The sequence below is a fragment of the Vulpes vulpes genome, unplaced genomic scaffold (assembly GCF_048418805.1).
Source record: "Vulpes vulpes isolate BD-2025 unplaced genomic scaffold, VulVul3 u000000643, whole genome shotgun sequence".
NCBI classification, from domain to species: domain Eukaryota; kingdom Metazoa; phylum Chordata; class Mammalia; order Carnivora; family Canidae; genus Vulpes; species Vulpes vulpes.
In genome coordinates, this window is record NW_027325793.1 from 88,341 (window position 1) to 112,002 (window position 23,662).

At 45.7% G+C, this 23,662-nt stretch overlaps 1 long non-coding RNA gene across 1 annotated transcript; it reads right to left on the reverse strand.

Annotated features, from left to right (window-relative positions):
• Window positions 1-10,855: 10,855 nt before the first annotated feature.
• LOC140597406 (uncharacterized) lies at window positions 10,856-23,050 on the reverse strand. The gene is made up of 2 exons (XR_011999242.1): window positions 21,504-23,050; window positions 10,856-14,137 (listed from the first exon to the last, which is right to left on the reverse strand). It is a non-coding gene; the product is annotated as an uncharacterized lncRNA (long non-coding RNA).
• Window positions 23,051-23,662: the final 612 nt, after the last annotated feature.

The window sequence follows — 23,662 nt, forward strand, 5'->3', positions numbered from 1 at the left end:
CCAGGCCTCGCCCGGCCCCGCCCCGCCCCCGCGGGCAGCCCCGCCCACCACGCGCGGCGCCGCAGTCCCACCCCCTGCGGGGCGGGGCGGGGCGGGGCGGGGCGGGGCGGGGCGGGGCGGGGCTGCGTCCCTTCCTGGACGTCCGCTCGGTGCCAGGCTGGAGGCGGCCGCGGGAGCCGGTGGGACTGTTCCTGACGCTCTCTGGGCCTCAGTGTTCTCATCTCTAAAATGGACAGAATATGGGACGCCCGGGTTGCTCGGCGGTTTGGCACCTGCCTTCCGCTGGGGGCGTGACCCTGCGATATTACGAGATAGCTGCTCTATTATTATTAATCATTAGTATTATTGTTATTATTCAGAATCTTGTTCTTTGGCTTTCTGTTGACTCTCACTCGAGATTTATTCATTTGTTTGATAAGTATGATTTGAATAACTGCTTAGCAAGGCTTTATATTCAGACTCTCTAAATCTTTTGTTGGGGGTGTGCCTTTCTGGAGAACTCTGGACCCTGAATGTGAAGGTACGAAACCAGAAATCGGTTGTTTGGTTAAATTCTTTCTGTGGAATTTCTCTGTTCTTATCAATAGTTTAACTTCAACCCCCAGACCTACGTAAGAGATTTTCACGTTAGGCTCTTCAAGCTCTTGTCCTTGAAATACCGAGTCTTTTGGCAGAGATTCTTACGTGTCCCAGAGTACCCAAAAGATGAGTGACTCCACTTTTTCCCCTCATTTTGGCCACTGAAGATTTGCTTAATGTATTTCTCTGATTTATGTTTATCTCACGTTTGTACTAATAATGTTGGACCTAATGTTTATCCTTTCTTTCTTTCTTTACACATACACACACTCACGAGACTATTCTGGACTTTGGTGCAGGGGCCGTTTATGGCTGAGGCTTAGTCATACCAATTCCCTTTCATTCTTGATTTCTCTCCCTATTACTATCACTCATCTCCTGCCACTTTAGCTCAACTCCTAGACTTGCTCATGACTGAAATGAAAGCTGGAGTTTTTGAATAAAGAAAAGGAAATACCAAAAGAAAGCAAGCTGATAAAATTAGAAAAGAGGAGAATCCCTCTGACCACTTAAACATATATTTGTATATATGTATATGTGTGTGTGTGTGTGTGTGTGTGTGCTTGGTATACATACCATATACATACCATATACATACATGGTATGTATGTATTATATATGCGCGTATATATTTCAGTGGTATTATGGAAACTCAAGAATTTCATTGCTAAAATAATTTTCTATGCCAAGTGAATACCTATTTGCATTCGCTTTCATAATTATTTCTATAATTGGTTCTACAAGTAAATGCAGAGATAGCTGCATAGGCTTACTCCTACCACCTGCTTAGTACAGATATACAGAGAAGGCAATACTACATATTTAAATTATTCTTCTTGGGGATCCCTGGGTGGCTCAGGGATTTAGCGCCTGCCTTTGGCCCAGGGCCCCATCCTGGAGTCCCGGGATTGAGTCCCACGTCGGGCTCCCAGCATGGAGCCTGCTTCTCCCTCCTCCTGTGTCTCTGCCTCTCTCTCTCTCTCTCTATCATAAATAAATAAATACATCTTTAATAAATAAATAAATTCTTATTTTCTAACAAATCGTATAATCACAATATTGGAATGATAGCTCACTTAGTCTTCTGTTCCTGCATTCCAACACCCGGGTCCTTTCACAGAAGATAGATGCTCTCGCGCAGCCCCGGTGGCTCAGCGGTTTAGCGCCGCCTACAGCCCAGGGCGTGATCCCGGAGGACGTCAGGATCCCTGCACGGAGCCTGCTTCTCCCTCTGCCTTTGTCTCTGCCTCTCTCTCTCTCTCTCTCTCTCTCTCCCTCTCCTCTCTGGGTATTCTCAGGAATAAATAAATAAAATCTTAAAAAAGAAAAGAAAATAGATGCTCTCTGAGAATTAAATGGTCAAATATAGAGAGGTAGATGGCTAAATGTAAGTGCTATTTGAATAAATTTGCATATGAAAGGACCTCAAAAAACTTCTGTTAAGAAAAATCTATAAATCATTTTTATCTGAGATGACTCCCTTTCTGTACTCATGCCAGCATCTCTGGAATCAAAACAAAAGTTCCAAAGTTTTCAATAAGATCTTCCTTCTTAGTTCTCAATCAATTGGTTATCCAGTTACTAAGTTATCTGTTTTATATGGAAGGATTTCCATATTTTGTGGATGTAATTCTTAGGACCTGGTCAAAATGCAGAAGAAGAAGGGGAATGGAAAAGATATTTAGCTGGGAGGGAAAAAAAAGAAGAAGAAAGAAAGAAAAAAGAAAAATAGAAAATTTGGATCAGTAAAGATGCTGAATTAGATAAATATGTTAGAAATTCTAGGTCATTAAAATATACTGTGTTACTAGAGCTAGAGGCTTTGATTGGTCTTGTTCTTTGGAAATTCCAGTCACATGGAAGAAAATCTCCACTGAAATGTCCCTAGAACAGATACTGATTAAAACATACACTGTTTCACATTTCTTTCTAAAGAGATTTTCTTTAGTTAATTTTGGCTGCCTTTTGAGTGAAGCCGGAGACTACCATGGGATCATCGCTCTCAGAAAGCCAGGAGTCCCTGAAGTCCCTAGTCCAACTGTGATTGCATTACCTCTGACACAGAAATGCAAAGCAACAATAAACTCAAGGGTGCTGGCCACTGATGTTTTTTAGTTCCTTACCTACTAGTGTCATCTTCAATAAATCAGTATGTAGAGTCCACACTCTATTTCTTTAAAGAAATTCAAAGTAAATATAGATGATTTTCAGGTATTACTGATTTTCCCTAAAACTCAATGATTCATTTGTATTAATACTTATAAAGTAAAAAAAAAAAAACTTATAAAGTGCTACGTAATAACTGGTTACTCTAGTTAAAACATTTTGGGAATTTCAACACTTGTTAAGGAACATGTCCACCAGTGACCAGGGTGTAGACTGATGCTATCAACATATATTAAATGAGTAATATTACCTTACTTTAAGAACTCCCCAGAATTATTAACCCCCTCCACACACACACACACACACGAGTTTCATTTTTCTTCATTGTGTTCTAGACCCATGTTCTTTTTATGAGAATTCTAGAAGATTGGAAAGAAGAATAAACAAAGAAGCTACAGGTTGAAATATTATATTCTAGGTTCAGGTACAAAGAATCTAATTTCTTTTACTTTTATTGGAGCTCAATTTGCCAACATACGGCATAACACGCAGAGCTCATCTCAGAAGCGGGCCCCGTGCGTGGAAGGGAGCGACTCCCGTGGTGGGGTCGCCAGCGCCTCGCTCTTCCCGCTCCTCGTCCGCACTGGCCCGGTGGGGCGACCTCCTGCCTTGACTCAGCGCTCCTGGGAGGCTGCCTGGGCTGGGCCACCCGCTGCTCCGGGCTCCTCCCGCGGCCCCGCCCCTCCGAGGCCCCGCCCACGGGACCCGCCCCTCCGAGGCCCCGCCCCTCGGCCCGCAGCCCCGACCCGGCAGCCCCCGCCCCGCAGCCCCGGGCCCGGCAGCCCCCGCAGCCCCCGCAGTCTCCGACGGGGCAGCCTCCACCCCCTGCCCTGCGCGCCGCCTGCTGGAAGGGGCTTGACCCCTGGACCCCGAGGTCACCCCAGCTGAAGCAGAGGCTTAGCCAGACTGAGTCACCCAGGTACCCCAAGAACTTAAAACTCCTATTAATGACCTAAGAGCCATGAAAAATGTTGTATTAACAGGGATGGTTAATAATTTCTCAGCCTTCTAAGGAATCTGTAAGGATTAGTCATCTGAATGTTAAGTGACAAGTACTTAGGCTATTTAATGAAACCTCCATCCAGGATTTTAAAAATCCCCTTTCTCTCTTAGGTAGACATCTTCTTTTAATTAAGCAAACGTGTCACTTAAACTACAAAACAGTTACGCTTGCCGATGTCTTAGAATACCTAGAGGACGTGATTTTCAGGTGTTAGACTAGGATATTTGGATGTAAATTTTAGGGCATCTAGGGCCAAGTGTATTTTACTTATTTTTAATTAAAATCCAATACACATGTAGCGTATTACTTGCTTGAGAGGCAGAGTTTACGGACTCAGTTGTCTATAACAAGGACTCAGTAGTACATCATGTGCCCTCCTTAGTGCCCACCACCCAGTCACCCCATCCCCCAGCCCACTTCCCCTGCAGCAACCCTCAGTTTACTTCCTAAGTTGAGACTCTCTTCTGGTTTGTCTCCCTCTCTGGTTTTGTCTTGTTTTGTTTTTCCCTCCCTTTAGGGCCAAGAATATTTTAGAGACATTTCTGTAATCATTACTTCTGCCAATTTAAATCACTTTATATCAGATATGATAAAAAGTAATTGCTCTGTAATGGCACCAAATGTTTTTCTTAAGTAAGCTGCTGTTAAAAAGTTGTTGGTTTTACATAATTGATTTTCTGCCTCTTCAGGACACTATCCCTAGAGTATTTGGGTGCACAGCTGAGTGCACTCAAAATAATCCTTTAAAAACTTTACTTTGGAAATGTACATCCTCTCTGGGTTCCTGGGTTTTTGAAGGAATGAGGTTACATACAACAGGACAATTCTAGAAGTCATGATCTGTATTTCCACTTATTTCCCAGGATCACATTTGTGCCAGTACCACACTGTCTGGACGGCCACGGCTTTGTAGTACAACCTGAAATCTGGCATTGTGATGCCCCCAGCTGTGGTCTTGGTTTTGAATAGTCCCCTGGCTATTTGGGGTCTTTTCCGGTTCCACACTAATCTTAAGATGGTTTGTTCCAACTCCCTGAGGGAAGTCCATGGTATCTTGATAGGGATTGCATGAAATGTGTAAATTGCCCTGGGTCGCAGGGACATTTTCACAGTATTCGTTCCTCCAGCCCTCATGAGCACGGAGTATTTTTCCATCTCTTTGTGCCTTCCTCCATTTCCTTCAGGAGCGTTCTGTAGTGTTTAGGGTATAGATCCTTCACCTCTTTGGTTAGGTTTCTTCCTTAGGTATCTTACGCTTTTGGGTGCAATTGTAAAAGGGATTGATTGACTCCTTAGTATTCGAGGGTCTTCTAACAGCAACCTGTCAACAGCTCTTTCTATGTCCACTTATTTCCCAGGTTCTACTGTGGAAACGCCGGAATGAGAACCGTGTAGACAACCTGGGGACACCCGCCCTGGAATGTGGGTGAAAATGCTTAATTTAACATCCCCTGTGGCACACACAGAAGTTGGAACGGTCCGTGGCATCATTAGAAGGTGACATGGAAATTCATTCGTTAAATAGCCTCAAGAAATCTTGTCCAGGGGGCGCCTGAGTGTTTCTGTCAGCTAAGTCTCTGCCTCCTGGTTTTTAGCTCTGTTCGTGACCTCAGGGTCATCAGATTCACCCATATTCAGCATGGAGCCTGCTTCGTATTCCCTCTTCCTTTGCCTCTGCCCCTCTCCTCCTTACACTTGCTCTTTTGCTCTCTCCACACACACAAAACAGAATCATTATTCAGTTTTGCTTGGGGGCCATTGTTAAGACAAACCTCCTAAGCCGTATTGTTTATGTTTCATGTGTCCACATCTTAATTTAAAAGGTCAGTCATTAGTCTGTGGCCAAAGTAGTAAAATCGCATTGAGAACTCTAAATTGGTCAGATTTAGTGAGAGGGCTTGTGGGGCTAACATTTGGACATACAAGTCCGTGTTAAATATTTGCAAAATGTACTCTTTTTTCTTTTTTTTTTTTCTTTTTTTTTTTTTATGATAGTCACAGAGAGAGGGAGAGAGAGGCAGAGACACAGGCAGACGAGAAGCAGGCTCCATGCACCGGGAACCCGATGTGGGACTCAATCCCGGGTCTCCAGGATCGCGCCCTGGGCCAAAGGCAGGTGCCAAACCGCTGCGCCTCCCAGGGATCCCCCAAAATGTACTCTTTTTAAACATTTTTACTGCAGTTCAATTTGCCGGCAAATTGAACGCTATAGCATAACACCCAGTGCTCATCCTGCCAAGTGCGCCACGCGCCCCCGCACACCACCCCCCCCCCCCGGGCCACATCAGTACCCATCACTGGGTCGCCCTAACCTCCAGCCCAACTTCCCCTTCCACTACCTCTTGTTCAGTTACCGGAGTTGGGTATGTCTCCTGTTTTGTCACCCTCACTGATATTTTCCCTCATTGTCTCCATTCCCTTTATTCCCTTTCACTAGTTTTTATATCACCCAAATGAATGAGACCATATCAAGTTTGTCCTTTTCCGATGGACTTACTTCACTCAGCATAATCCCTCCAGGTGCGTCCACGTCAGAGCAAATGGTAGGTGTTTGTGGTTTCTCATGGCTGAGTAATATTCCCTTGTAGCCGTGGACCACATCTTCTTTATCCATTCATCTCTCGATGGACCCCGAGGCTCCTTCCACAGTTTGGCTATTGTGGACATTGCTGCCATAAACATCGGGAGGCAGGTGTCCCCGCATTTCACCGCATCTGCAGCTTTGGGGTATATCCCCAGCAGTGCCATTGCTGGGCTGGAGGAAAGATCTGTTCTTAACTCTTTGAGGAACCTCCACACAGTTTTCCGGAGTGGCTGCACCAGTTCACATTCCCACCTACAGTGCAAGAGGGTTCCCCTTTGTCCGCGTCCTCTCCAACATTTGTTGTTTCCTGTCTTGTGACTTTTCCCCATTCCCACCGGTGTGAGGTGGTATCTCCTGGGGGTTTGGATCTGTAGTTTCCTGATGGCCAGCGATGTGGGGCATGTTCTCATGTGCTTGTTGGCCGTGTCTCTCTCTTCCCCTGTGAGATTTCTGTTCGGGTCTTTTGCCCGTTTCACGATCGGATTGTTTGTTTCTCTGCTCTTGAGTTGAGTATGTTCTTTATAGATCTTGGACACTAGCCCTTTGACTGAGCGGTCGTTTGCAAGTATCTTCTCCCGTTCTGCAGGTTGTCTTTTACTTTTGTGGACTGTTTCTTTTCCTGCGCAGGAGCTTTCGATCTGGCTGAAGTCCCAATAATTCCTTGTTGCTTTTGTTTCTCTTGCCTTGGCGGACGTATCTTGCGAGATGTTGCTGTGGCCAAGTTGAAAAACGGTGTTGCCTCTGTTCGCATCTCGGATTTGGATGGATTCTTGTCTCACATTTAGATCTTTCATCCTTTTTGAGTTTTTCTTTGTGTGTGGTGTCAGAGAATGGTCTAGCTTCCTTCTTCTGCATGTGGATGTCCAATGTTCCCAGCACCCTTTTTTGAAGAGACTGTCTTTTTCCAGGGATAGTCTTTCCTGCTTTCTCGAATATTAGTTGACCATAAAGTTGAGGGTCCACTTCTGGATTCGCTATTCGGTTCCATTGATCTATGGGTCTGTTTTTGTGCCACTACCACACTGTCTTGATGGCCACGGCTTTGTAGTACAACCTGAAATCGGGCCTTGTGATGCCCCCAGCTGTGGCCTTCGTTTTGAATAGTCCCCTGGCTCTTTGGGGTCTTTTCCGGTTCCACACTAGAATCTTAAGATGGTCTGTTCCAACTCTCTGAAGAAAGTCCCCGGTATTTTGATAGGGATTGCGTGAAATGTGTAAATTGCCCTGGGTAGCATGGACATTTTCACAATATTAATTCTTCCTCTCCATGAGCATGGAACCTTTTTCCTTCTCTTGATGCCTTCCTCGATTTCTTTCAGGAACGTTCTGTGGTGTTTAGGGTACAGATCCTTTACCTCTTTGGTTAGGTTTATTCCTGGGTAGCTTATGCTTTTGGGTGCAGTTGTAAATGGGATTGACTCCTTAATTTTCGAGGCTCTTCTAACAACAACCTGTCAGTCAACAGCTCTTTCTATGTCCATTTATTTCCCAGGAGCTGCTGTGAATACAACCCAACCAGAATCTAGCAGACAACCTGGGTACACCTGCCCAGGAGCACGGCCAAAGCTATTTGCCATCTTCCACAACAGAAAAGTTCAGCCAACGGATGAAAGCCCAGAGGGTAACATGAAAATTGATTCATTAAATAATAGCCTCAAGAAATCTTGTCCTAGGGGCACCTGGGTGTTTCTGTCAGCTAAGTCTCTGCCTCCTGGGTTTCAGCTCTGGTCATGACCTCAAGGTTGTCAGATTCACCCATATTCAGCATGGAGGCTGCTTCGTACTCTCTCTTCCTTTGCCTCTGCCCCTCTCCTCCTTACACTTGCTCTTTTGCTCTCTCCACACACACACACACACACACAAAGGAATCCTTACTCAGTTTTGCTCAGGGTGTCGTAGTAAAGACAGACCTCCTCAGCCGTATTCTTTGTTTCACGTGTCCAAATATTAATTTAAAAGGTCAGTCATTAGTCTTTGGCCAAAATAGTAAAATCGCATTGAGAACTCTAATTTGGTCAGATTTAGTGGGAGGGCTTGTGAGGCTGACAACATTTGGACATACTAGTTTGTGTTAAATATTAGCAAAATGTTTTCTTTCTTTAAACATTTTCACTGCAGTTCAATTTGCCGGCAAATTGAACGCTTATAGCATCACACCCAGTGCTCATCCCACCATGTGACCCCGCCCCCCCGCCCCGCCCCTCCGCTGCATCACTGCCCATCACCTGGTCGCCCCAACTGCCCACACACCTCCCCTTCCACTACCCCTTGTTCAGTTCCCAGAGTTCGGTCTGTCTTCTGTTTTGTCACCCTCACTAATACTTTCACTCATTTTCTCCATTCCCTTTATTCCCTTTCCCTAGGTTTTATACTCCCTAAATGAATGAGACCATATCAAGTGTGACCTCTTCCGATGGACTTACTTCACTCAGCATAAGTCCCTGCAGGTCCGTCCACGTCGGAGCAAACGGGGGGTATTTGTCATCTCTTGTGGCTCGGTAACAATTCCATTGTAGCCGTGGACCACATATTCTTTATCCATTCATCTCTTGATGGACCCCGAGGCTCCTCCCACAGTTTGCCTACTGTGGACATTGCTGCCATAAACAGCGGGGTGTAGGTATCCCCGCATTCCACCACATCTGCACCTTTGGGGTAAATCCCCAGCAGTGCAATTGTTGGGCTGTAGGGAAGATCTATTTTTAACTCTTTGAGGAACCTCCATCCACACAGTTTTCTAGAGTGGCTGTACACATTCCCACCTACAGTGCAAGAGGGTTCCCCTTTGTCCGCATCCTCTCCAAATTTGTGGTTTCCTGTCTTGTGACTTTTCCCCATTCCCACTGGTGTGAGGTGGTATCTCATCATTTGGGTTTGGATCGGTAGTTCCCTGATGGCCAGCGATGCGGGGCATGTTCTCCTGTGCTTGTTGGCCGTGTCCATGTCTTCCTCTGTGAGATTTCTGTTTGTGTCTTTTGCCCGTTTCACGATTGGATTGTTTGTTTCTTTGCTCTTGAGTTGAATGCGTTCCTTATAGATCTTGGACACCAGCCCTTTGTCTGAGAGGTCCTTTGCAAGTATCTTCTCCCGTTCTGTAGGTTGTCTTTTACTTTTGTGGACTGTTTCTTTTCCTGTGCAGGAGCTTTCAATCTGGGTGAAGTCCCAATACTTCATTGTTGCTTTTGTTTCTCTTGCCCATGCGGATGTATCTTGTGAGACGTTGCTCTGGCCAAGTTGAGAATGGGTGTTACTCGTGTTCTCCTTGAGGACTGGGATGGATTCTTGTCTCACATTTAGATCTTTCATCCATTTTGAGTTTATCTTTGTTTGTGGTGTCAGAGAATGGTCCAGTTTCCTTCTTCTGCATGTGGATGTCCAATTTCCCCAGCACCATTTATTGAAGAGACAGTCTTTTCTCCAGTGCGTAGTCTTTCCTCCTTTGTCGCATATCAGTTGACCGTAAACTTGAGGGTCCACTTCTGGTATCGCTATTCGGTTCCATTGATCTATGGGTCTGTTTTTGTGCCACTACTACACTGTCTGGACGGCCACGGCTTTGCAGTACAACCTGAAATCTGGCATTGTGATGCCCCCAGCTGTGGTCTTCGTTTTGAATAGTCAGTCAGTCCCCTGCTATTCGGGGTCTTTTCCGGTTCCACACAAATCTTAAGATGGTTTGTTCCAACTCCCTGAGGAAAGTCCATGGTATCTTGATAGGGATTGCATGACATGTGTAAATTGCCCTGGGTCGCGTGGACATTTTCACAATATTCGTTCTTCCAGCCCTCATGAGCACGGAGTATTTTTACGTCTCTTTGTGCCTTCCTCCATTTCCTTCAGGAGCGTTCTGTAGTGTTTAGGGTATAGATCCTTCACCTCTTTGGTTAGGTTTCTTCCTAGGTATCTTATGCTTTTGGGTGCAATTGTAAATGGGATTGACTCCTTAATTTTCGAGGCTCTTCTAACAGCAACCTGTCAACAGCTCTTTCTATATCCACTTATTTCCCAGGATCTACTGTGGAAACGCCAGAACGAGAACCGTGTAGACAACCTGGGGACACCCGCCCTGGAACGTGGGTGAAAATACTTAATTTAACATCCCCTGTGGCACACACAGAAGTTGGAACCGTCCGTGGCATCATTAGAAGGTGACATGAAAATTCATTCGTTAAATAGCCTCAAGAAATCTTATCCAGGGGGCACCTGAGTGTTTCTGTCAGCTAAGTTTCTGCCTCCTGGTTTTCAGCTCTGTTCGTGACCTCAGGGTCATCAGATTCACCCATATTCAGCATGAAGCCTGCTTTGTATTCTCTCTTCCCTTCCCTCTGCCCCTCTCCTCCTTACACTTGCTCTTTTGCTCTCTCCACACACACACACAAAGGAATCCTTACTCAGTTTTGCTCAGGGTGCCGTAGTAAAGACAGACCTCCTAAGCTGTATTGTTTATGTTTCATGTGTCCACATCTTAATTTAAAAGGTCAGTCATTAGTTTGTGTCCAAAATAGTGAAATCGCATTGAGAACTCTAATTTGGTCAGATTTAATGGGAAGTGTTGTAAGTTAACATTTGGACATATTTGTCCGTGTTTAATATTAGCAAATAAAACTCTTATTGTGTTTTAAGAAATAGAGCATATTCTTGACGTTAAGGTTAGGTTGATATCATAATGCAGCATATACTATAAAAACCCGTCACCCTATCGTTTGGCACAAAACGTCCACAGTTATTCTCACCAACATCGGTGTGGAACATTTATTACAAGAAAACGGCGTAGCGATATTATTATCATTGACGTCGACCACTTCTATTAAGAACTGCGCTGCATTTGGGTGTGTTTTGACATATGCATAATATTTTGTAACCCAGGACCCTGGGATCATGACACGAGCCAAAGAGAGATGCTCAACCGAAGGAACCACCCCGCTGACCACATTATTACGGCTTTTAAATTCGGGTGAAGATGACCCACAAGGTTACATCTGTTTCAGGTGTACCACCTATGATTGGCACTTACGTTCATTGAAACTGCACTCACCCCAAGCATAGATTCTTTGGGTCCCCATAGAGCACTAATACCATTCCATTGATCATATTCCCTATGCTGGACCTTTCACCCTGTGACTGCTTTGATGTACATGTGGAAGCCTGCCCTCTCCGCTCTTTTTCACAACTATGGTTATTTGTAAATGGTACACATTCGGTATTTAAATCTCTCCCATAATGGTTGATTTTGATAACGACAGATTAATGAATAAAAACAACAGAGTAATAGACTAAAAAAGAACAGATGAAGGATTGCCCAACATTGCACAAGCCCACCGTCTTTTGACGGTTGAAATCAAGTGCAAAACCATTCAAGAGACATGACAGCATATGTGGATCTACAGAGGCAGAAATGGTTTTGGAAGAGGTCAAGAAGGTAGGAACATGGGGCTGGGTTTCACAACGAGCTCTATGAGAGAAGGGAACCCATCATTGGAATCGATGTGCCCATCAGTTCTCTTTTACGCTGATTATTTCATGATACTTAAAGTTGCCATTGCCTTTTTTAAAGTTTTTATTTGAGAGAGACAGAGAGACAGCAGGAGAGAGCATATGCAAGGGAGAAGGGCAGAGGGAAGGGGAGAAGCACAACCCCGCTGAGCAGGGTGCCCAAAGAGGAGATGGATCCCAGACCCTGGGACCTTGGCCTGAGCTGAAGGTTTTTCCTCATCCACCAATGACGGCCTAGCAGTAGCCTCGTTACCATGCAGGCTTCCCCTGTATGGATGTAAACACTGATCTCACTAATCCCTGAGCACCACAACCAATGCACTGATATTCTGTGTCCTCCTAGATCTTGCCAAGGCTGTGGCGTCTGAGTTTGAAGAATCCTTGAAAGACTCTCCACCCACTTCTATGGGAAGCCTGCCCCATTTTACCTGTATTAGAAATGTTGCTCTCTTGGTTTTCCTCTTTTTGAAGGGAATGCACATATGGTAAGGAACAGTGTATTTTTTTGGTGTAAGTACCATCTTGGTGGGGTGTTGGGAGGGGAGGATGTAAACTGTGCAGTAGGGGACATTTGCTCAGAAGCACTTTTCCGCCTTGAATTCTGAATTTGGAATTGCTGCTTCAGTCAACCTGGGAGATCTATCTCCCAGGAAAAGCTCATGCTTTCTCCGTGGGTGCAATCTGTGCTTCCTTTGGGGGCCTTTGACTTTACGACACTTGTTCATTTGGTGTTCAGTACTCACCAGAGAATCAATGACAAAGTATACACATGAACTGACCCCCATCTTCTCCTCTTTTGTGTAACTGCAGGTCGCCTCAGAAAGCAGCGAAACTGGTGTGTATTCTGGAATCATCAGTCTCTTGCTTAGGAAAAACTCTAAATAGTAAGGCAGATGGGGCAACCTTGCTGTCCTCACACCCAGACACCCTTGCTGTCCAGGCACCCAGATTCCATGTTCCTAAGGCTTGGGAGTGTGTGAGATAGGCAGCTTTCCCAGGTGAGAAAAGAGGTCCGTGTTTCTACATTCCTAGGAAGCCAATGTATTCTCTGTGCGTGGAGTGGCTGTGAGTGCAACAGGCTTGGGGGAGGTGACTTGTTGACTCTATGCAGTGTGTGAGAGAGAGACAGACCGATAGTGAGAGAGAGAGGATAGAGACAGTGACACAGAGAAATACAGAGAAAGTGAGGAGGAGAATGAGTGAGGTAGACTCCCCAGCAGATATGTCCCACCGACACCACAAGATGGACTCAGTCGACATTCTTAAAAAATAACAAAAAACAGAACCTCCTCACACAGTACATCTTAGAGTCCTCAGACCGTGGGTGGCCCAACAGTGCAGATCGGCCCATGCTTGCTAACCTAGTGCCTCCATGTTCTCTAGCCCTCCGTTCGTAATGAGCAACAGTCCCAAAATTACTCTCTTATTTTCTTCTGTGCTTTTACTTATTTATTTGAGAGAAAGGGAGCAGAAGAGGTGAGAGGGGCAGAGGGAGGGTGAGAGAAACAGACCATTTGCTGAGAAGGGAGCCCCAAACTAGCCTCAATTCCAGGTCCTAGACAGCCTGACCTGAGCTGAAGGCAGACTCCTAAATGACCGAGCAACTCAGGAATCTCTACCTGAGGTATTCTTGAGCAGCATGACGAATGTACTGATGGATTCTCTGTGTCCTTCTAGTTTCATCCTTGGATTCATTCCTCATAACAAAATTCATGGAAAACATCAGTGAGGAAGAACAAATCAGTATCGTCAAGGTGAGCTTCAGTATCATTAACGGAGGAATGAATGTTGCTTTCTTGGTTTCTTTCCACACAAATTGTGATGATGAAAATCAGACAGTGGCTCTCTGAGGTGAAATACATAATCTTCCTCTTGAGAAAAGGGCTGAGTGGTTGCCCCTTGCCAACCGTTACCTTATTTCAGAGGATGTTTACCATTGGCAACACCAAAGCTGGAAATAAACAGCGAGATGGGGTACATTCCCTCAGCAGTGGTTTCTCCTGCTTGGTTGAGTGATCCTGTAGTCAGCATCTGAATGAGCTGGAGAGACACATCCTTCAGGAAAAGCAGCTTCCTCCAGGTGTCCTGTCATTTATTTGGGCACCAGTGTGTCAAACATGATGTCCCTCCCATCTGGCTTCCTTAAGTTTTTGAGAGCAGTAAAATCAGTGCAGAGTAAGAGGGAGCTGAGCCTCATGGTGTTCTCTCTTCTGTACCTGCAGGTGGCCTCAGAACTAGTGACAGCGGTACGTACCCTGAAGCAGTCTCTTCCTGTCTTTAGTCAGGAGCGCCAATCTGATTCTGGGTCCTCACTGGAATGAAAATCACAGGTGTAGTGAAATAAACAAAAACCAAAACCAGAAAACGGGTCTTCCAGGTGGAGACCCATGGACATGTTTTCACAAGCAAAGGGGTAGAATTCAGGTAAGGAGTTTGTGTCCATAGAGATAGCGGGAAGTAGAGATACGTGGACGCCAGGGCTCAGCGAGTTCAGCAACTCAAAAACTGGGATCCACTTCTGGGTTGGCAAGGTCCCTGCTCAGCATGTCTGGGGTGTGGGGCCCCACACTAAACCAGTACCTACCTAGGCTCTAGCCTGCATCAGGAAGGAAAAGTGTGAGCTTCTGGAGAGGATGAGGTGTGCCCCCTCTGCCTCATTACCAGCCCATGTGTATGGGGTCCTCTCCTCTGCTTAGAAGCAGCCCCTGCTAGGATTCCTCTAGGACCTGAGTGCAGACCTTCCTGTCTGAGTGATGCCAGGACCTCCTGTAGTGCCTGCCTCATGGATAGGAGCCCAGAGACCAACAGAAATGAAGTCAGGTCAGGCCAGCAAATTCCACTGCAGGAACCCCTAGGCCTAGGGCAGGGAGGTCACAGCTTCCTCATTTTTGGATCCTAGACCTGAGCTATCCAAGGAGGCAGCCGATAGCCAGACATGCCTGCATATGTTGAAATTCCTTACAGTCAATGAAGTTACACATTTCATCCCTCATCATACCAACCACAGTGCCAGAGCCCAGTAGAGCATGTTGAAAACACAGATCATTTCCATCATCATGAATGGCTCTCCTGGGCAGCTGCTCTGAGTCTGGCATAGTGGCTGCACATGGACCCCATCTAACCTAGCAGGTGTCCACCACCCATCACAGGTGGATCCAGGTGGATCCATGTCCACGTGAGAGCTATCATGATCTTGTGGAAATGGGGAAATGCCAGGTGAAGGGGCATCCTCTCTCTCTCTCTCAAGGAAGGTTTGCCAGTGTGGTCAATGTCTTGGTGAAGGGCTCTAACTCCCAAGAGCCCAGGGAAGGTCTGAGGATCCCAAGGAAGAGCAGGTGTCGACAGGTGTTCCAAAGTGGCCTCAGTTGGAGTAGCAGGAACACGGGGCCTCACTGTCTAATCACCTCATCCTCGTGTTTGTATCTCTAAAGATTGGGCGGTGGAAAATATTGAGGATGAAATTCCTGAAGAGGAAGAAACCTCAGGTCCGGAAGCACAATGAGGCGGGAATCAACAGGAGGGAGTCCCTGGTGCAGTTGGAGTATACCTGCTACTTTGTAGACTGAGAGTGGGCGGGATGAAATAAAGAAGATGATGTATAGGAATGCAATTGTTTTGTTTTTCATTTGTTTACTTATTTGAGAGAGGAGAATGGGAAGGGCAGAGGGAGAGGGATATTCAGACCCTGCACCGAACAGGGAGCCTGATACAGGCCTGATCCCAGGGTCCTGGGTAATGATCCAAGCTGCAGTCAGACACTTAACCTACTGAGCCACGAAGGTGCTCTTCTCTGGTCTATTCCATCATAAACAGTAGGGTATTTGGATAAAATAAGAATTCTGCCCTGGGATTGGATTGTGCAGTTGGTCATATTCTTCTTTTTATTTGATGGTCATTCTCTGCAGACCAGCTCTGACTCCCTTTGTCACTGGCAAGCATCAAAGCCCTTGTTGATGTTTGGTTGGCATCTCTTGGGAATAGAGCAGGAGACCTTTTGGTTCGGGTTATTGCCTTTGGTCTTGGATGGAGCCAATCTCTTGATACACAGCTGTGCCACGCCCATCTGAACTTGCACACAGACTGCTTCCGTGGGAGCCAGGTGCTGGTACAGCCGGGGCCCCACTCCCTCTGCACCTACAGGTCACACAGTAGCAATGCTGGGCTACCCCCAGTTCTGCCCAAAGGGTGGAAGTGCACTCTAGGGATGGGCATCCCTGAAATGGTCCCTCTCAGCACCTCCTCCCGGATCCAGCAGAAGTGAGGTGGGAGGGGTGCCGGGAGCACAGTTCCCTCCTCCCCTCCTTGCACAATCCTCAGTCCTGGGACAAGAATAAAATCTGCACTTGCCTCTGTGTGAGAAGGGATCGAGTGCAGCCAGCCAAGGCCATCGAGGCCTTCACTGGGTGCAGGGAATCTAGAGGAATCTGTGAAAGCTGCTGGGCTGGCGGCACACGCTTGCGCTCAAGGTCCTGCAGAACTAGTCTCCTGGTCTGACCAGGCCCAGGACACAGGCCCTAGGCAGGGAGGCCAGGATTTCTGCTCCTGTCTGATCTCACTGCTATAGCCACACAGTGCTGGGCCTGCTCCCCACGTCAAGGGTTGGCCCAGTCTAGGACATTCCCTCATGCCTGCCTGGAGCCCATGGCCCAGTCCTTCCAGGGATCAGGGCAGATGCTGGCTCGAGCTGGTATTGAAGAGGCCTCACCTGCTGTACAAACCCCATCAGCCCACTTTTAAGCTAAGGGAAACTGGGCAACATAGTTTACCTCTAGCATCACATTCATCTCCTCTATGGGCTACGACATGTATGGGCTGTTCCAGAGATTCAGTGTGTCCCAGATTTAGGAGTCTCATGGTTTGTCTCCCTCTCTAATTTTTCCCACTCAATCCCCTCCTTTCCCTCATTATCTTGTTCCTATTTCTTATATTCCAGGAGGAGAGCACTTGATGGCATGAGCACTGGGTGTTAAACTATATGTTGGCAAACTGAATTTACCTAAACATAAATAAAAATTTTTTAAAAAGAATAAAGGTTAAGTTTGTCTCAAGTACCTAAGATCACCCCACGCACAAAGCAGTCACATTATAAGCCCAGTGGGATATCACTCTCAGGGCCACATGCAACCCCAACCCGTAGGCCCCCAGGCCCATTGCACCTACTCCAGCATTGCCTGGATTGGCTCTTTGATCAACTGATTAAGGAGGGGAGCCCCAGGCTCTGAGACTGTGGTCTCCTTGTTGCCCTCAAAAGCCATACAGAATTTGGAAGGACAGAAAAACAGGAGACCTCATTTACCCAGGAAAACACCCCTTTTGAGGTTCTTATGTTCCTGAGGTTCCAAGCATCTCCCTGTGTCATTTCACTCCATTTGGTAGAAGGTTCTTGCTCATCATTTAATGTCCAAGTTACCTACTGAGGGGAACTGGGTGGCTCATTCAGGGAAGCATCTGACTCTTGATTTCAGCTCAGCACATTCTCTCAGGAGCCTGAGATCCGGCCCCTCTTGGGATTCCTCACTGGTCATGAAACCTTCCTAGGATTCTCTGCCTCCCTCTCCCCCAGCCCATTCATATCCAAATTGGCCTTCCCTCAATCAAAAACTATATTAAAAATAATAAACATGAACTGCAATAAAATTTTTTTAATGAAAATAAATAAATATTGGCTCAATGACTGATTCTTCCAGTTGTTTACCACCTGCTTGTCTGCCGACTTTGTCTTGTTTTCACTTTCATTCACCTTTTGCCTTCATTCTTTAAAGCTATCTTTCCTGAACATAACGTCCTAGGCTCAGAGGTGTTTTCCTTCTATACTTGTGTCACCATTGCAGTGTCTTCTGACCTGTTTTCTGAGAAGTCATGGGCCTTGGAATTTGTATTCTGTTAGGTTGAATGTGTCCTTTTCCTCTGCTTTCAAGGTTTTTCTTCCTCTTTGCCAGCAGATTGGTTACAATGTGTCCGGAGGAGGGTTTTCAGAGCTTTGTAGATCTGAGTCACAGATTTGTGAAATTTTTAGCCATTTTGTCCCCATACCTTCTACACCAGCTGCTTTCCTACAGAAACTCCATGCTGTGGAACTTAGCACTTTTGATGTATCCTAGGCATGCATGTTTAAGTTCCTATCAATTTTTGTTCAGTCTTTTCGCACTCCTCTCATGATAGTACGATTTCTCTTGTTCTGTTTTTTTTTTTTCTCTTGTTCTGTTTACACATCCACTGTCTGCTTTGTTTCTTCATCGGATTGCTGAGCCTATCCAGTGAATTTTCATCCTGGATAGTGCGTGTCAAGTTTTAAAATTTCCACTTGGTCTTCTGAGAGCAAGATGTCCACAGCTCTTTCTATGGTTATGAGTTTCCCAGTGTCTACAATCAAAAACCTTAGGTGAAAAATGTTTATGGATCTCTGTGGATACAAAACTGGACCAAACTACTTCACGCTTGAGGAAAAATCAAAATACAACCAGCAAAGGAGTCGATTGAAAGCAACCAGGAAATTCATTCCTTTAGTTGATTCAAGAAAACTTATTCCAGGGGCACAGGTTTGGTTCATTCAGGTATGTGACTGCCTCCTGGTTTCATCTGAGTTCATGACCTCAGGTCATCAGATTATCCTAGGTTGGACTCCATGCTTAGGATGGAGCCTGCTTAGTATTCTCTCTCCCTTTTCCTCTACTGCTCTCCCCCTTACACTTTCTCTTTTGCTCTCTTTAAAAAAAAAAAAAAAAGAATCATTCTTTTACTGTGCTCAGGACACCACACTAAAGACAAAAATACAAACCTATATTATTTACATTTTATATGTGAAATTCATAATTTAAATGGTCAGTCAGTAGTTTATGTCAAAATAGTAAAACTGCTTTTACCACTCAAATTTGGTCAAATTAAAAGGTAGGGGTTGTGAAGCAAACATTTGGACACTAGTCTGTGTACAGTATTAACAACATAAAATCACTGATTATGTTTTAATAAGGAGACCTTATTATTGAGATTAGGATTAGACTGGTGTCATAAAGCAGCATATAATATAAAAATTTCCGTATCGCCCTATCCCTTGGCACATATTTTCCACAATCATACATGCCTGCATTAGTGTGGAATTTTTATCACAAAGAACAAACCAGTGTAGAGATATTATTATCATTGAAGTTGACCACATATATTAAGGACTGCTCTGTGTTATGCATCTGACTGTTTTGACAAATACATAATATTATGTATCCAAGGACCCTGGGATCATGATATGAGCCCAAAGTAGATGCCCAACTAAAGGAATGAGCCTGGTGCCCACATTACTACTGTTTTTTTTAAAATTGAAATCAAGATGGTACACAAGGTTACATTAGTCTCAGGTGTACCACATATGGATTCGATACTTGTATAGGGTAATACTGTGCTCACAAGTGTAGATACCATGTGTCCCCATAGAGCACTATTACAATTCCACTGATCATATTCCCTATGCTGTACGTTTGATCTCCGTGATCTTTTTTAATGCATAACGGGAAGCCTGTCCCTCCTACTCTGCTTCACAGCTATGGCTATTGGTAAATGGTATACTTTGAGTATTTAAACCTCTCCCGGATGGAATATTTTCACCAAACTGATTACTGGTACACCTGGGTGGCTCAGTGGTTGAGCGTCTGCCTTTGGCTCAGGTTATGGTCCCGTGGGCCTGGGATCGAGTTCTGCATCGGGTTCCCCACATGGAGCCTGATTCACCCTCTGCCTATGTCTCTGCCTCGGTATCTCTCATGAATACATAAACCTTTAAAAAAAAAAAACCTGTGAGTGAATAAATACAATAGAGCACTAGACTAAATAGAACAAAAGAGAATAACTGTCTAGCATTGAATCAAACCTACCAAGAAAAGGGGTAAAATCAGGTTGAAAAACTTACAAAAGAGAGGACAGCATATGTGGACCTACAGAGACAGAAATGATTTTGCCAGATGTCCAGAAGGTGGGAGTTTTTAGTTGGGTTTCACAACAAGCTGCATGAGTGATGGGAAGTCATCATTGGAATCGATGTGCAGATCAGTTCTATTTGTGCACTGATTATGTCAGGCTACTTGAAGTTGCCATTGACTTTTTGGGGAAGATTTTATTTATTTCAGAGAGAGAGAGAGAGTGCGAGCATAAGCAAGGGAGAAAGGCAGAGGGAAAGGGAGAAGCACATTCTGGGCTGAACAAGGCCCCAAGGAGGGGATGGATTGCAGGACACTGGGGCCTTGGCCTGAGCTGAAGGTTTTCCTCATCCACCAAGGAGGATGGACCCCAGACCCTCATATGATACTTATTAATCACTCTCTACAATAGTCTTGCCCTGTACCCATATAAACAGTGATCGCTCAGTAATTCCTGAGCACCACATCCAATGAATGCATTGACAGTTATTTTGTGTCCTCCTAAATCTTGCCAAGTGTGTGGTGCAGGAGTTTTTCCACAAAAAAGTCAGTGAATGAGTTTCCAACTTCTATGGAATGCTCACCCATTTTCCTGAATTAGAAATGGTCCTTTTTTCCTCTTTTTGGAGCGAATTCAGATATGACAAGGAACAGTGTATTTTTTAGGAGTAAGGACCATTTTTGTGGGTTTTGGAGGGGATGTTTTAAACAGTGTAGTAAGGGACCTTTCTCTCACATGCAGTTTTTCCTCAAGAATTTCGTGTGGCTCCTTCAGTAAACGAGAGATCCATCCCCCAGGAATAGCTCCTGCTTTTTCATGGGTGCAACCTGTGCTTCCTTTGGAGGCCTATCGTTTTACTACTGTTGCTCATGTGGTGTTGAATACTCACTAGGAGAACCAATGACAAAGGACACACATGACCTGACCCTCATGGTTTACTCTTTTGTGTAAGTGCAGACGTCTCAGAAACCAGCGAAAGTGGTATGTATTCTTGAACCACTCTCTTGCAGAAAAAAAAAAATCTAAATAGTACGGCAGATGCAGCAACCTGCTGTTCTCTTCTGGACAGCCACCCGATTCCATGTTCCTGAGGCTTGGGGGTGTGAGACAGGCAGCTTTCCCAGGTGAGAAAACATGCCTACATTTCTACAATACTAGGAGCTGGTGTGTTCACTGTTTGGTATGGTTGTAAGTGCATGACTCTTAGGGTGGAGTGACTTGTTTAAACCTATGAGTGTGACAGAGTTCTGTGTGCATGTGTGTGACACAGAGAGAGAATTGTGAGTGAGAGAGAGAGAGAGAGAGAGAGAGAATGAGAGACAGCTATGGACACAGAAATACAGAGAAAGGGGGAAGGAGAGAGAAAGAATAAGAGAGTTTTCCCAGGACATTGTCCCACTGACACTGCACCATGGCTTCTCTCATCATTCTCCAAAATAAAGAAAATCCTAACACACCATATTTTCCAGCCCTAACCCCGTGAGTGGCCCGACAGTGGTAGCTCAGCCCATGCTTAGTTACCAAATGCCATCATGTTCACTAGCCTTCGTTCATACTGATCAACAGTCCCCATTAGCCTTTTATTTTCTTCACGAAATTATTTATGTATTTGAGAGAGAGAGAGAGCAGAAGAGGCAAGAGGGGCAGAGGGAGAGAAAGAAACACACCCTTTGCTGAGCAGGGAGCCCCACATCAGGCTCCATTTCAGGTCCCAGACACCCTGACCTGAACCAAAGGCAGACTTAGCTGACTGAGCAACTCAGGCACCACTACCTGAATTATTCTTGAGCAGCATGACCCATGTGCTGATGGGTACTCTGTGTCCTTCTAGAAGCACTTTATGGTCCCTTCATCATGAGACTATTCCAGAACATCAGAGGAGAAGTGCAAGTTAATGCTGTCAAGGTGAGCTCAGTATCTTTGAGGAACGAATGTTGCTTTCTCGGTTGCTTTCCACACAAATTCTGATGAACATCAGACAGCGTCCATTTGAGATGAAATACATAATCTTCCTGGTGGCAAGGGTGCTGAGTGCTTGCCTCTTGGCATGCATTAGCTTATCTGAGAGGATGTTTACCACTGGCGACACCAAAGCTGCTTATAAAGACAGTGATGGGGTACTTTCCCTCATCAATGGTGTCTCCTGCTTGGCTGGGGAATGTTGTAGTCACCATCCTGAATGGACTGGAGAGACACATCCTTCAGGACAAACAACTTCCTTCAGGTATCCTTTCACTTCCTTTGGGCACCATGGTCTCTAACATGATGTTCCATCTGGTTTCCTAAAGTCATTCAGAGAAGTAAAGATCAGTTTTTACTAGGTAATAACATCTATCGAATAAAAACAATAGAAGATTTATTTTTGTTAAAGTTGAGCTATAGATTAATGTCCAAATATTAGCTTTACTCTAAGAATCATTAACCATAATCACATTTGAGTTGTAGGGTGCCAGTGGTATCAGTCACTTAATTGTACGCCCTGGGGTCAGGACCTAATCCCATGGTCGGGGTTCAGCTACATGTTGGGGTCCCTCCACATGGGGAGCCTGCTCCTCCTCCTAACCCTCAGCCCGCTCACGTTTTCTCCCTCTATCCCTTTCTCTTTCTCTCCCTCAATTTAATAAATTGATTGGTTAATTATCTAATTAAATCTTGAAAAATTAACTTAACTTGATTGGAAAAAACATTTTTACTATTCTGGCCACCAAGTGATGCCTCACCTTCTAAATTAAAATATTCACACAGAACAGTAGGAATATGGCTTAGAACTTTTGACCTATGAATGGGACACAAGCAAACTAGAATAATGATTTTTTAAAATTTTTTTTACGCATAGGATATCCTGAAAATGCACTACCATAAAGAAAGACAGGACCATAATAGAGTCATGCAAAATGAAATAAATACAAAGGAAACTAATTAAATAATCAGGTAATTACAAGTTCCAGACAGACAGGGAAATGACTTTCCATTTCATTCATGAGTTGAAAACGATGCTGCTGGAATAGTAACTCCTCTCCTGCTGTCAGTGGAGCTAAACCCAAAATTGCAGAACTCACTCATAAACATACATGGAAATGGAAACGGAGCCCTTACAGGGACCACAACACACTGGTACATCATGTGCAAAGGGCTTTTTTTTTTTTTTAAAGATTTATTTATTTATGATAGACCTACAGAGAGAGAGAGAGAGAGAGAGAGAGAGAGAGAGAGACACAGGAGGAGGGAGAAGCAAGCTCCATGCCTGGAGCCCAACGTGGGACTCCATCCTGATACTCCAGGATCACGCCCTGGGCCAAACGCAGGCGCCAAACAGCTGAGCCACCCAGGGACCCACAGAAAGGGCTTTAAAACAAAAAGAAGACAACAGGGGGAAGAAGGCCAGAGAGTAGAGTCCTCAACTCACCTGATCCGCCAAGGATCCCTTCTAACAAGGTAGAAGGTGAAGGTGGATACAAAGAAAGAAAGAAGGGGGGGGGCAGGGCTTCTAACAAGGCAAGACAGGAAGGGGGAAAGGGAAAGGAAGGAAGAAGCCTGGGGCAGGTGGGGGGGGTGGGGAGCTGCAGGCCAGAGGAGATGGCTCCAGCCTGGCGGGAAAGCCTGGGCGCCCCTAGAGCCCAGCCCCGGAGAGGAGGGGCGTCGGGCTGAACCCCAGGAGGGGCGGCGGAGTCCCCAGGCTCCCGGGGTCACTAGCAGACAAGGCACGGCCGGGGCAGAGCGCCCCAGGCCCGCGGGCCCAGCTCGGGACAGCGCTGGAGCCGCAGGCGGCGGGGCCTCGGGGAGAAGCAGGGGGGCAGGCGGGGGCTCCGGGCGGGCGGGGCGCTGCACCTGCTGCCTTCGGGCGCCCGCCATGGCCCCGGGAGCGCGGTGCAGGCAGCACAGGCCCCGGAGCCCAGGGCCCGGGGGACACGGCCGAGGTCCTGCCTCCCCCC